We start from the raw sequence: 15360 nt of genomic DNA on the forward strand, positions 1-15360 counted from the left end.
CTGTGGCCTCTCCACAAAATGGGTTTCAGACAAATCATCTCTTTATCATTAGAAATGGAAAACACAAGGCATCCTACACTAATATAATAAACACAAACACTACACATGGGCATCTGTAAGTCACTGTTTTATAGATGCCTGCCTTAGATATTGGACAATAAATCTCTGTTCTTCCCTCCCATGCTCAGACTTGTGTACATAAAGGTAGCAACGAGCCCCAGCAGCTCAGAATACATAAATGACAACTGTCTGCAATGATCTGTGCTCTGAGTCCACTTGGATCCATTGGCTTTGTTTAGGATTAAATTGAGTTGGAGAAAGAGCGTAACAGCATGGCCAAACGATAGCTTGTGAGCCACACTTACAGGTCACAAGCCATTTGACTACACATTTGCTTTCAGGCTGGATGGTTTTTCCTCCTGACCACATGGATTTTAGTTCTGAAGTCTGGAATACGAAAGTTTATTCCAGATAGGCATATAAGCAAAAATAAGGTCATGTAGGAGCTGGAAATTAAAAACAATAATAATGAGCACACTGTAAAGGAATGTACTTTGAACTTCTTTTTGTTAGAATGACAGACTGGTTTGGTTTGGAAGGGACCTTTAAAGATCATCTAGTCCAATCCCCCTGCCATTAGTGTGATGTTTCCCTTTTTCTAGTCACTGGGGACTTCGCCTGATTGCCATGACTTTTCAAATATGACGGAGAGTGACTTGGCAACTGCATCAGTTCTCCCTGCTCATGATGATTCTCTTGACGAAAAAGGCCATCTCTGTCAGCATGGCAGTATGAGATCCCAGAGGTGAAAGATGAAGAGCTGAAGCCTCATTCAGTAGTCATTTAACGAAAAGAAACTTAATCTCCAGAGTTATCAGCAACTTCATGCTTCCTCAGGAGTTGATAACTTAGCAGCAGGATAGGACTGGAACTTCGGATAGGAGGACTTCCCCTCCAGTGTTTTAAAAACAGGAACATTTTGTTTCTGATATTACAGGCCATTTGATGCTGGGAAGGTACCGACCAACTGACGGGGATGGTAGCATGCTGCAGCAGACCAGCAGTTTTTCTCAAAGGTGCGCACTCAGCCTGAGTATATGAACAGAAGAAAACTGTTGACCTTGCATTTGGGAAAAAAAGTCTCTCATGCATTTCCCTGGTGCAAAATTAGGCCTTCTTCAGAGCCAGCAGGGAATAAAGACTGTGTTCTCCATCTCTGCCCTCTTGAGAAAGCAGCATCCTTTCTGATGGAGTCTTAACAGAAAAACTGGGCTCGGAGCAGCCAGAGAATTACATTGCCACATTTTCTGCTCAGAGGGCAAGAGGAGAAAGGATGTGAAGCTCTTATCTCCCCTAAAACACAGGACCAGCTGCCATCCAGCCACTTTAAGCCCTGTTTATAGTATCATATAATAGACATATTTTTATGGTTCTTTCACTGTGTTTTCATTGTGTCTATATTGCAAATATTACTAGATAAGGCTGGTTGTCACCAGGACCTATCCAGGAAGGACTGGGTTGGAAACACCTGTCAGAATACTGTTATTTTTAAACAGTAAGCAGAGTAAGGCAAATGACCTGTTTATTTTGAAAAGATTTATTCAATAGCCCTTAGTCTTAAGGTCTCATTACAGACACCAGGCATATAAGAACAGACAGTATGTCTTACCTTTGTAAATACTGGGCTAAATGCAAGGATAGCTATTCCACTTCACTATGCAAGTAAGTAAATGTAAAATAGATTTCAAAAATCAAAATTGTGCTCAGCTGTTGCCATTTGAGAAGATTACAAAGGCCTAACGAAAAACATGTTTCCTAGAGCAAACATTTCCAGCAGCCGCTGGTACCGGTTATCCTGACTGCTGCATGACAAACCTAAGACATCTCAGGGCTGTTTCTAACAGATACTGCACTCCAGGTTACTCAGACTGCAAACTCAAGTACTCCATACTTATGAAATTAACAGGCCTACTCTGTACACTGGACACCAAGAATGAAAGCAGAGGAAGCCCATGGTCACCTCCAATGCCAGAAGTGTACCACTCCAGTTTATAGCCTCATCACTTAACAGTGATTGTCACCAGTACAGAATTCATCTTTATCCTTTTCTGCGAGTTCCTCGCAGATTTTTGCCACTAGAGAATCATAGCTTTAGAAGACGACACAAGCCAGGAGTTAATTTGCCTTCTCCATCCAAATTTTATGAATCTGATTTAATGGGGACAAAAAAAATCTCAGTCCTTCATACATTTGTATGTCACCAAGATTAAGTGCAGAGAGATCTATACAAACATGCTGATCCCACTTCCAGCTGCACAAAATTGCGCTATGCGTGAGAAAAATTAGCAAATTACTCTGAAGACAAGTACGAGCAAGCCACCGTGGCCTCTAAATTCATCACCAAATAACAGACTAACCAGTCTGGTGCTAATCTGTGTTGCAGCCTGCAAAAGACAGTAAATACTGACTAAGGGCTGTTCTCACTAGCAACAGAAAGGTTCACAAAGCTTTATAGCTTCTAGCATAGCTAAAAAACATCCATAGCATTTCAGCTAGAATGACTGTGGTCTCAACCTTTCCCCTCACATCATGTACCACTTCTTTTTCTTATTTAGGGATTATTTAGTAATTCCATATTCTTTCTGGCAGCTTTCCTCTCCTCTCATTCATGAAACAAAGGTAACGACAAGACAATAAAGAACCCTTTCTGCCTACATATTTCACTAAGAAGGAAAACTAATAAACACAGTGACATTACTTGAGCCATGAGAATGTCTTGCTTTATTAGCCAGTGTAGTGCAGCCTTTAATTTAGCATTTAGGACAGTTACTACAACAGGAACACTAGGTGCCCCAAACAGCGTCTTTCTAACTGGTTTATAATGCTATACTGAGAAGAAAGAAGGGAAAAAAAAAGGAGAAACTTCTTCTATGCTAACTGTTGAACTCATGTTGTTAAAGTGGTGGATTGCACTCATCTGGAATAACACGATTAGCAAATGCATTTCATTATCTTTCCCAGTCAGGTGTGTTTTCTGCAATGCTTTCTAATTAGCACAGTAGAGCTCTGTCTAGGTTGCAAACATTAGTCTAGGGAACGCTTAAGTTCAGTGAAACAAAAAGCCAAAGCTCTTTTCGCTTAGTAGAGAAGAAACAGGTCAAATGTATATTTATATTTTTATTACAGTTGCACTTATTTTATAAAGTTTCAAGATGTAAACCCAACAGTTTGGCCTTACGTGTGCGAGAACACTTTCCACAGTTCAAGGCTAGCTCCAGAGGAGTGGGAAAGGCCCTCAGCAACCTTTGTTCTACTAAGTTACAACAGGGCATGTATACATTCAGGGTTTTTTTTTTGTTACAGGATTAAGCTGCTAAGTGCCTTGGCTTTCAGACTGTTTTTCTTCCCTAAAACCCTTTCCCTCCCCTCTCAGTGAAGTAACCTTTTTGACGCCTCACTTAATAAAGTGCAGTACAAGCATAATGTAAGTTCTTTTACTACACTGAGCACTACCTGCAAGCTTCAGAAAGATCTACAGTTGCCTGAAAATTAGAGGTGAAAGAGGTAGCCCTGGTCCTGCACATGCTGATGTTGCTGTACCACTGTGTCAAATACAGGAACTCCTTTCCTGGGGAGTTATTCTCCCACTGCCAACACTGCTTTATCACATCTATCCAAGCTCTTTCTGTTAGTTTCTCCACTTCTTTCCAGCTTCGGGGTTTTTTTATCCTGTTGCCTGACTACTGCTTACCTAGCCAAGGATGGCAGCACAGACAGGGCTTCAATGGACCACACCAATGGTAATGGAAAACACTCACTGAAGCTTCCTACAACAAATCTGCACAACATACAGTGCAATATCCTCTCTACAAGCCATATGAAACTGAGGTGACTTCAGAGTCATCATTAAAAAGCAAAAATGCCAGTGTGCATTCCACTCCTGCATCTTATTGACGTCCTGACACCAAAGTAAGATGGGAAATGATTCCCGTTTTAATTTGAAAACTGGTCAGTTAATTTATCCATTTATGTTCACTTGTTTTGACAAGGATGGTTCATTTTTAGTGCAGAGATCGAAGTGGCCCTTTTCTCATCCTGTTCTCATTTGCTGAACTTAGTTTCTGAAGTCTGTGGATACAGCAGATGTTCTTCATTAAAGAAAAAAAAGTTTGGCCCTTTCACATTTAAAATGAAGTCTCCCAGAGCTGAACGTGGTGGTCTTTTGGGGTTGCTGGGGGTTTTTCTGGGAGGTGAGGAGTGGGTGTTGAAACAACCAGTTAGCACAATTTGGAAAATAATGAGGAAACTAAAAATAAGAAGTTGAAAACTACAAAGATTGATTCTCCTTTTTAGCTCTACAAAATAAGCATTGCCATTCCTTTAAGGATAACACAAACCATACCTCATTGACTTAAAGTCCAGTTGCTCACAAACAGTAACTCAATTCACTGTCTAAAGAAACTGTGAGGTTGGTATTAGGAAAAAAGTTTGTTGACCATGTGCATGTAAGTTCAGGAGGACAAGTCCAGAATCATCAGCCCTCCAGTATAAGGGAAGTTCCCTGATCCAACAGTAAGAATCATATCAATCATTAATCTTTTACTATCAATTATTGAATATCTAAGTTGCGTGCACTGCTTGTGACAACACTTTTTAGTAAGACTTTAACTAAGGCATTCTTATATGCGCTGAAGATGATTTTAAATATTTACCTATTGCTCTTTATTTTGTGAAGATTAAACTTCAAGTTGGATTTATATTATTGAAACAGATTTGTCTTTATTTTCCCATTTATCGACACAAATGACAGAAGATCCTCAGACACTATGTTATTGATTTTTGGCACAGTGTCATTCTGTGTTCACATCTGTAAGCAGAGAACCAACAGCTGAACGACTATCCTCATTCCAGGAAAATTAATTTGGCAAACCAATGCAAGGAGTTTGATAAAAATGATTTCACACAGAATCAGTTCAATAAACTGTTGCCCTAATTAACACTAGCTTGGTTTTTTTTAACAAGCTCCAACACAGAAGTTCAGCGTGATGCCAGGAGAGTTATATAAAGGCTGAGCCTGTCTTTTCTCTGTGTAGACTGAGCCTTGATGCATGGGTTTTTTTTAAGATAGTTAGAGATTGGTGGTAGCTGTGACTAGAGCATAAAGTAATTATTAATAAAGTGTCAGTGTGTTTTACACATGGATTCTGTACCATATCTGAGAACACAAGAATCACCTTTCTCCCACCAAAGGCTGTCTGGAACATTGCCCCACCACGTTCCTTTACAAAAGGAAAATATTCTTATCTCCACTTTACACATGGGTAAATTGAGGTACAGCAAGGTTAATGGTCTGCTGTTTCAGAAGGTGGTGTCAAACATCTGCAGTAAACATGGATTTTAACAGGATTTGGAGGAAGCTCAGCACTTCCAAAAACATGCCCGGAAGACACTTTGTAGGAAAGGTTTTAAATGACCCCTCACACTCTCACCATGCAGTGCTCTGGCCACTCAACGATGCTACTTGGCTACTTCCACATCATTTAAAAGCTAATACTCTGCTTCACTGCACCTTGGACATTCTTCCAAACAAAAGGCTTTTCTTTTTTTTCTTTCTCTCTGTTCCCCCCCTCCCCGAGTGCCGGCCTGTCCCCTCTAGTGTGGTGGGTGTCTTCTTTGGAGCAGCTATGACAACATGACTTGCAGGACTCCCCCACTCCTTCACAACGGAGGGGGAAACGCTGGTGCCAAGCAATCTTGGGAAGGGTGGAGGGGGGTCAGAAGACGAAAGCAGTGCTTCCAAATCCTAACGACGGTTAGCAGGGATTAAGTAATAGTCACTAACCTCTTCAGCTCACAGAGGAGAAACGTGATCCTGTTTAATTCTCCTCCGCTCCCTGCAGCTCCTTCTTATACAACACTCTGCAGCTCCAGCATATCAATGTACCGCTCGCCCTATTGCTATCATTGCAGCAACACCCCCTTGGCCAGGAATCCAATAAGGACACTATAGGGGCGGGCTATAGCCACAAGCAGCTGCAGCAGCAGAAAGGCTGGACCAGGCACTGAGGCTGGGAGCTTTCACCTAGAAAACACCAAGAAAGCTGCACATGGCTAGCAAGGGGCTGACACCTCCGTGGGGACCTGTGCAAGACCCCAGTTAAGCCCACACAGCGGTCACCCCAGCCAGGCACTACCCAGAGCCCAGTCATGCAATGGCTTGCAGACACTGGTACATCAGCAGTGCTCGTGTTCGCCCAGCTGCATCCATAGGATTTACGCGGCAGGCTGAGTCGGTGCTCAGGAAATTGGGAGTTTCAGCAGTGCCAAGCGGAAAAGAAATCATTCTGTGCCTGGCTTTGCCCAAGCAGGCAGTATACAGAAAGCAGCTGCTGGGACAGCCCAGGCTAGGTGTTACACAAGCTCTTACTCAAGACTATTTGTCTCCCTTCCTACAGCGATTGCTTCCTGGCCCACAACGTACTGTGCTTAAGCACTAGCTTTTCCTTGGAGAGCCACTTTTTACCCAGATCTTACCCCCAGCCTCTTTACTTGCCGTTTCTTAGTTTCTTATCTACATGCAACAGGACTTTCAGTTGCTTCATTCAGGGCTTGGAAGATAAAAGCCTGGGAGGGTGCAGCTATTTTCCCCTAGGCCAGTAGTTCCTGCAATAAACAGTGTATGAAATGAGGATGGTCTGAATTCCACAGATCTTTCTACACCATGCTGATGCTGGGCATTCACAGACTGACAGAACCTAAAACTGTGTCACATTGGGACTACAGGTACAAAGGATCAACTTCTGTACTCATTCACCTCAGACGTAAAGTAGAAATAACTCTGGAGAAATCAGTAACTATTTTTTTTGCACCAGAGTGTGTTCAGTTCAACCTCTTTCTGGCAAATCTTGGGGCATGGTATGTGTAAGTAGTAATACCATAAGTAGTCTATCTTCTTCCTATAAAACTTAAAAATTCAATGCAGCTCTAGATTCCTTAAATTCTTTATTCTGAAATTCTGCAGGTTGGGATCGTAAGAATGATACACCCTTCTTTCCATCTTATCCCACTCATTTCTTCTCACCAGTTTACTTCCTCACCAGCAAGACTTCAGGAACTTACTTGGCCTCCTCCCAGCTACATTTGCTTTTCCGGAGTCACATTTTCTGAGCAAGTTATGGAGTTTTAACTCGTGCAAAACTTCCATGGTCTAACACAACTTCATCTGAACATGGGGTTTTTTACTATGCTGGATGTTTCAAATATGGCACAGGATGTTTCAGAATTCTTTCCCTCCCCTCTCAAACACATTGTATTACCACAGGCTAAAGCACCAATCTACGTATCAGCACGGTTGTTACACAACTGCAATAAGGAGGAGCTCCAGAGACTAACTGAAGAATTACATACAAGACTAACGAGCAGGAAGTTTAAAGTCTGCAACATATGTGTGGTATTGCATAAAGGAGGACTGGCAGACCAGGAGATATGGCATTTAAAGATATACATCATGAGTTCAACATATGGGACTGCTAATGACTAGCACGTGACTGTATGCTTAGCATAAAGTAATGAATCAATTAGCACATGATAGGAAACCATAACGAATAGCAGAACATATGAAAGAATGCATATGGGAGTGACTAGAGGCAGATGTAACTCAGAGACTTTGGATTCCACAACCGTGCTCCCATTTGTACAGCCACGTGTTCTACAGCATGCAGGACCTGTCCGATCTCATAATTAATCTTGTAAAAAAACCAAAAAAACCCTACTTTCCAGATGGATCAGCTCCCAAAACCAGGTGGGAGTGGCAACACGCAGCAAAACAGGAGGGCACAACTGCCTCTTTCCACCACACTGTGGAGTTAGGTTAGCTTAAACCAGTCAAACTTGCTGTTTGATCTCTGTATACAGCCTGGAGCTCGCTCTGCCATAGGTTTGTTTATTTATTCAAGTGGCTAGATAACAAACCCAACATTTAACTGAACTCCAGACCTGATCAAGATCGGGGAGGTGGGGGGAGTGGTTCCTCCAGAGGTGGAACGAGACATGGGCTCTGGAGGAGCCGTACGTGGCTGAGATGAGCGGCCGACATGGCAAGAGAAGCTAGGGTCCCCATGGTGGCGACAGTGGGCAAGGGGAAACACCAACCTTGGAAGCAGCAGCAGCAAATAGCCCCCAGCATGGATGTCACTCTACTGGTGTATCGATGTCTTACACAGTCTATTTCTCTTTCCATATGGAAACAGCGGAGAGAGTATCTATAAATATGAGTACCTTTCAATACCAATAAAACTTCACCAAAATTGGATGGATATTGTATAGCTTTCATCATTGCAAAATTACAAGGAGAAGGCCTGCAGGGATAGTTAGGCTAACAGAGGCATAGCTGGGAACCGTGGACAAGCTTTCGGCAAAAAATCCTTCTTCAGGTCTGAAACGTATGAAATAGATTTTTCAGAGAGTAATTAGATATCTAAGAGTCAGACCACCACTGAAGGTAAAGGCAACCAATTCCCACAAAGAAGGGATGTTAGTGGAAAGGCATCAGAGAAAGAGAGGTTAAAAAACCTGAAGCTTTTACATACAAACCAGCCTCTTAACAGGGCTTCTTGGGAGCGCAGGAAGAGTTCCCACTAGGCTGGGCCACCTGCTCCCTTTTTTGTCCTGTATTTCTCATTGTCTATTTTTTGGTCATATCTGCACATCGTTTTGTTCTGCTGATTGTCTTTCCATGCCATGTTTCTCCCCGCTCTCACCTTCCACAGTGCCACGAGTGTTACAAGTCCTAGCAAGCAGATGTATTAATTAAATTCAGCTACAACCTAGCAACCTCTCACTTCTCAATTATTGTCAGGAACAACTAAGCAATGCAAAATAATGTAATCATCATTCTGATGATAGGAGTTGTCTGGCAACCACTAGAAGCCCTCCATAGGAAGAAACAGTTTTATTCGGGAGAATTCAATAGCAGATAATATTCCACTAAATCACAATGGTAAGCCAAAAAGTGTAAATAAGAAGCTTGAAACTACTTGGATAAGAGAACAAACTGGCTTGGCAACAGCCCTGAGAAGAATGCCTGATTCAACTCCTCAGCCAGGAAGCGCATACAATAAATATCAAAGCAGGTACGATGCACTAAGAAACAGCAGTGGGACACACTCTGAAATTATTGGTACAGTCATTGTTTAATTTCAGATGAATCAAAACTGCAAGCCAAGGCTCAGGATCCTGTAATCTAGCAGGGCTCACGCACACTTTAAAAATGCTACAGCCTAAGTGCTGAGCTCAGTGGCCGCTCTGGACAGCTCGCTTAAATAAACTCCAACAGGGACATCAACTTACGTGGTACAATGATGAGGGATAAATTTGGAATGAAAAAGATAAGCTAAAGACAGCAGTAATTAAGTTAAATATGCATATTGGTGTATGGAATCAGATTGTCAGATTAGATCCAGAGAGTTTTCTTTGGGGATTGCTGGAAATACATTTACAGAAATTCTGTTGGGTTTTCAATTTTATTTTAATGCATAAGGGTGTTTTTATGGTGTCCCTTGGTTTGGGGCTTGACCTGGAAAAATAATAAAACACCACAAAAGAGAGTAGATCTCAGAACAAGGCAGTAAGTTCAGGTGTGTTTTGGATTATCAGTATGGAGCTGACAGGATTTGGGTTACGGGGAGGCCTGCGCTTCGGCATGGCAGCGGGCTGGGATCCGCAGCCGCCTCTTCACAGGTTTCCCTCAATTCGTCCCCACAGCCGAGGCCGCGGTTGCAGGACACCCGCCACCTCCGGCGAAAAGGGCGAGGCACAGACCGAGGAAACCCCCAACCCTGCCCCCGAGGAGAGAGGAGAGGGACCCTCAGAAAATACCCCCGGGTTTATACCCCCGCGGCCTACTGCCGCCGCAACACCCTCCCCTCTCCTCCCCTCAGCCGCTCGCAGCGTCGCCCGGCAGCGCCCCCTGCCGCACTCCGCCGGCATCGCAGGCCGCGGCAATGGCGGCCCCCACGGCCCACGCGTGAACCCTTCCGCCGACCGCCGCTGCCGTGAGTGGGGAGGGGCAGCCGAGCCTGGGACGCGGTTACGGCCGTCAGGGCGGGGCCCCGCCGCCCCCTCCCCGCGGGCGGCGCGGCACCCGAGCCCCCCCCCGTCGGGCTCAGCGCTGCACAAAATGGCGGCCGCGGCGCGGGAGGGGGCTGTGGGGCAGCCGGGGCCCCGCGGGAGGCGGGAGCGGGGTGCGGGGGTGGGTTTGGACCCGGGGAGGGGGGGGAATCGGACAGGGCTGTGGCGGCTCTGTGAAGGGAACAGTGACTACGGAGAACGGCAGGCACTTACAAAGGCGGTAGGGATAAAAAACAGAGGCGCTAACCGGGTGGCACCGCGGCGAGGGAAGCTGTGCAGTGAGGTGGCCGCAGGCCTGCTAAGCGAGGAGTCTTAGGCCCGTAAGAGGATGAACGAGTGCAGTAATTACACGCACATCATCTCACAGTGCGATTACCAGGACCATGTTAACAGTAATTGCACTTTAAATACACCTCACCCACTTTTAGAAGTGGGATGCGAGGCAAATTTATCTAGCAAGCTACAAACAAAGCCTGATACACAGAAAATATTCAAGCTGCTGTAAAGACCTACTCCTTTAACTCTGGTTTCACCCACTTAAATATCATTTCTAGAGACGGTGCTGCCCAAGGGAGCACTGCAGCTCCCACGTGGGTGGGTTTGAGGTGGAGAAGGCATGGGGTGCCATCACTTCTGCCCCATGGCCAACAGGCACAGAGAGCCATGGCAGATAACATCCCTTGGGCTGCGGTACAGTTTAAAACAGGCGTGTGCCCACAGTACTCTGTGCTGTGGAAAACCCGGTGGCAGAAGCACAGCTAGTGGAAATTTGAAGAAGTAGGGCAAGCGTAAAGCAAGTCAGTTGCAGTAACTCATCCACATAGTAAGAAAAATACAATCAGATTTGCTTTGTTGTTCAGGTACAAATTGAGAAGTGATCAAGTTGTCTTGAGCACGTTTAGTATTCTGACACTGCAAAGAAAAGGAATTGCTATGTTTCTTTCTCTAAAAATTGAAACTCCCCAGTTTAAGACTACTCTCGTCACTAAACCAGACAAGGTTTCCCCTGTCCCTTCTTATTGGTGACGCTAGTTCCTCCTGCCTCCCAGCCTAGCTGGTTTTGACTCAAATCAATTACTTTCTGCTGATTCACATAAGCTCTTAAAGTGCAAGAAGGGAGCATGTAGCACGAGGTATAAGAGTGGGCTGGATTGTTTCTTTTAGAACCAGTTTTTGATAAACTGCAGTGTTGAAACAAAAAAATGAGCCTCCCCACTTAGGCCAGTCTCACAGACCGGAGTAATAGCAGGTTGTGACAGCAAGATGGCCCTATTTCACTGCCCAGCTGTACTTCTTGTATCACATTTAGGGATCAGTTGGCTTTTTGAAAGTTGGTTTTCCAGTGCATCACAGCTTTCTGGACATAGCATACACTGCACCAGCACAGTCCAGCAGAAGGGAGGGAAAAGGGGCAGAAGCACCCCTTCCAGCAGGAAGTCACAGCTGCACTTAAATGCAGTGTTAAACTGCACTTACTCTTTGTTTTGAGTCTAAGCTTTGACTCAAATTTGAGCAGTAAACTGATGTTTCATAGCCCATGTTAAGGGTTCTCAAACTTGACTGGGGGTGTGGTAGAGAAAGATGTGTGCATGTTGACAGATAACAAAATACTGCCTTTCTGGCAGCTTAGTGCCTAGAGATCCTTTTGTCTTAGTTAAGACGTGACAAGAATTGCTGCCCTCACTATCTCAACGTAATAATTTAGGGTGCTGAAATACCCCAAATCAGCCAAATTCCATTAAACACAAAGTGCGAAGAAAAGTTATCTTACACAAGCAATGTAGCACTTCTAAAGTTGTTGCACTTATTCCCCCGAGGAAGAAAGGATTCTCATCAAGAGGAGGGTGAAGAGGTTAGTCAACCTTAATATGTCATTTTTTTGTTAGGTGCCCTTTAATTTAGACTACTGTAAATTGAATGAAAAAACATGGAGAATGGAGATAAGGAGCTTTTGGGATTAAAAGAAAAAATTAAACCCCAAACCCTTCATTACTATCTTACAGCTTTTTCTGAGTAGTACTTTGCTGTTACAGTTCTGAAATTAATGAAGTGTGCATGGATTATTGCTGTACGTATTTTACTTCAAAGCTGTTTATTCCCCAGAAGTCAGAGGCTTTGCATGTCTGTTAATATAGTACTTTCCAGGCCACTTTTCTAATACAAACTTCTGGGTTTTGACTCAATGCCAGAGAAGCAAAAGGAGCAAAATAACATCCTTACCTTTGCAGCTGTGACCACAACATAAAATTGAGCAAGAGGAAGAGCTGATGCTGGGGGTTGTTTTCACTACACTTAAGGCACCTTAAGTGTTGGAACTCACACAAAGAGACAGGCCCAGGCATGAGCTCCCTAACAACATGGCTGTTAGGGCACTTGACCTTTCTTTTATACCTGCCACAGTTTAGCCAGCACAGGTGAATGCAACTTATCTGTTAAACAACGTAGCTCCTTGCCAGCATTGTTATTGCACAGCAGTTTCTCTTATTTGCCTGTACTACCTTACCTAGTCTGCAGCACAGCCCTTAGAGCAGCTCAGAGGATGATTTGGTGGCAGCCCAACTTGTGGTTGTTCTGAGAATTAGGAGGGAGCTCTAGATAGAGATCTGAAGGTCGCATCAGCTCTAGCCTACTTTTGTGCAGACACCTCACTGCTTGTCCAACTCCCAACTGTACAAGTGCCACAGAAACAGAAGTCAACAACTGATGTGCGTGAACACTTGATCTTGAAATGCTTGCATATTCAAGCGAGGAGGAGGGAAGAGGGAAAAAAAGGACTTAGCTGGGTTTTTCTATTTGTCTATAATGCTGTTAGTGACTCAGTCTACAGTTTTGAGCTGTAATTTTGCATAACTGAGGAGGTTGCAGAAAAAGGCTGTATTGTTTCTCAGTTTCTGGAAGTAAGCAGCAATTACATGACCATAAAGCTAGTGTGGGAGTTAACCTCTTGAAGATGCAGTCTTGCTTTTTTCTACTCAGCATATCATAAGGAATAGAAACTATTTGAGAGTGTACTTCTGAAAAGTTACCTGATACACAAGAAAACTTGAAATTTTACTAACACGGTTCCAGTTGTCAGTTCAGCATAGCTTCTTAGTCTTTTCCCTGTTGTGAGCAACTTGAAAAGCATCACCAGCTACTTATACTGACATTTGCTTTTAAGCATGTTTCGGGGATGCTTTCTGGTGTTAGAGTGTCTTCAGTTAAGTGATAGAATACTTTCATCTGGTGGGGTGGCGATGGTGTTTTTTTGTTTAACAACTGCACAGCAGTAATAACAGTTGTATTTAAACCCCTCCTCTTCCCCCAGGGCAGAGTAATTTGCTTTTCTTGGTATTTACATATTTTCATTAAGTGATTGCACAGCATACCACCAGCTAAAATACATAGTCCCTGTTTCCAGAGCTGTCTCAAAGTACTCTGCATATCCTCAGTACACAGCAGATAATTTGGAGGGTTTTGCCCTGCCTTTCTCACCCCTCCCTACACCAAATAAAAAGTCATTCCTGCTATTAATTTGATCACTACACTAAACATAGTAAGCCCAATTATCCATTACCTAAAAATGGATTCTGCCATCATGTTATTAGACCTCTCATAGATCAAACTGGAGGCACGTGAACAGAGAATGTTTTCCTTTTTCATATCTATAGCTGTATCTGCTTTGAAGAATGGCTTTGTAAGCTTTTCCCATTAGCTAACAGATAGAAATCTTCCACATCCCTGTGTGCCTTCTCCAGATGCGGATTAACTTCATTAATGGCAGCAGTAATCTCCCAGTCTGTCTGGCAGGTGTTGATCTATGCTCCAGCACTAGTGTAGATTCTCATTTTGATGATGTTAAATGAGTTAGAGCCAAGAGGGTGCTTTTGAAGCAGATTGTCTCCATGTACTGCACTTTGACTTGAAGTTTTCAGATGGACCACCAGAGGCTGCACCATGGGAGAATGCCTAACACCCTCCACAACTCATAGGTGGGAAAGTCCATGAGAGCAGGCAAGAGCTAGTCCAAATAAACCACACACATAAAACCCACATAGTAGGAACACAGCCCTCAGCATCAGGTATTTTGATTTACAGACCTGTACTTATTTCTGATGTAGATATAGCCAGCAGTAATTATGAGAGGTCAGTCTAGCATTAAAATAATTAGAAATTGATGTATTGAACTCCCCCAGAAGGAAGACCCGTAAGGAACGGGAATATCCATAGGGAAGTTTGATCCAACGGAAGTCTAACACAGTCCCAAAGATCTCTGACCAGTGCTTTCCAGTCTTTTAGCACTCTACAGGAGTTGTATGGTGTTGATGAACACCACAAATTGAAGGTGTAAACACAGGATGGTACACCGAGATCTGGACTACTTGAAAAGACATGCTCATCTGAACAACATTCATTTTAATATAACATGAAAAATCATTCACCTGAGGCTGGGAAATGTATGCAGGGTACTTAGGAGGTAGGAGAAAATAAGAAGATACTCAGAATGCAGAGACATTTGTAGATACAGGGTGACTAGACTGCCTAACAAGAGTTCACTTTGACAGGTTGTAGGTAGAAGGAATACAAGTTTTGCCAGAGACACAAATTAACAGTAAAGCAGGGATTTGCGTCCTGTTCATGGCATAAGAGAACCATGAAAGTAGTGTTAACATTAAAACCAGGCACAGAAACGTAAGTTAGAAGATTAGAGAACTGCAAGAACCTACTCTGGAAAGCATGCTAGGTAAGAGTGATTAGGCTTGATTAGATGCACTTAGAGGCAATTCAGATGCTTTCCATATAGGTGTGGTTTTTTAGAGATTGCTGCTGGGCTGCTCTTCAGCCTACTGGGGAAAAAAATATAAGCCGGTAAGAGAAAGCCAGAGCTAGCCAGGTAAAAAGTCAAGGACAACGTAGATGGACACACAGTGAGGAGAAGCAGCCATGAAATACCTTATTTAGCAGCATTGTGTTTTTTCTGAAGTCTTAAAATGAGGAACAGTATTGTCTTAAAAGTCCTTCAGATCTTGTCAGCTCAATGCAGATATCATTAAGTAAAGGTCTTTGACTTACAGCCTTGCATACTCTGATCTCCTGTATCATTTTCTTCTGACCTCTCCACAAAATTAGACCTCTCCAAAATACATAGTAAGCATCTTTTCAGTGGCCTTCCTGAAAGCAGGCTTGCCAAGCAGTAGACAGAATCATTTTTCCTCTATGCTGCCTGCCCATCATTATCTCCAGCCATAATAA

At 43.5% G+C, this 15360-nt stretch overlaps 2 protein-coding genes across 3 annotated transcripts in view; one reads left to right on the plus strand and one right to left on the minus strand.

The window, feature by feature from the left end:
- The window catches only part of BLVRA (biliverdin reductase A), a 38791-nt gene extending 26386 nt beyond the window's left edge, over nucleotides 1-12405 (minus strand). The window contains exon 1 of one of the 2 annotated variants that reach the window (XM_050892655.1): nucleotides 12349-12405. The gene's annotated coding sequence lies outside the window, so the exon portion shown is untranslated. Of the gene's footprint in view, nucleotides 1-5842; nucleotides 5899-12348 lie in introns of those variants that run through there. The other variant, XM_050892652.1, reaches the window with a different exon arrangement.
- Nucleotides 10025-15360, plus strand: part of LOC127013675 (cytochrome c oxidase assembly factor 1 homolog) — a 53041-nt gene continuing 47705 nt past the window's right edge. Inside the window, exon 1 of the mRNA XM_050892657.1 lies at nucleotides 10025-10052. The gene's annotated coding sequence lies outside the window, so the exon portion shown is untranslated. The remainder of the gene's footprint in view (nucleotides 10053-15360) is intronic.

The sequence above is a fragment of the Gymnogyps californianus genome, chromosome 2, assembly GCF_018139145.2.
Source record: "Gymnogyps californianus isolate 813 chromosome 2, ASM1813914v2, whole genome shotgun sequence".
Taxonomy (NCBI): domain Eukaryota; kingdom Metazoa; phylum Chordata; class Aves; order Accipitriformes; family Cathartidae; genus Gymnogyps; species Gymnogyps californianus.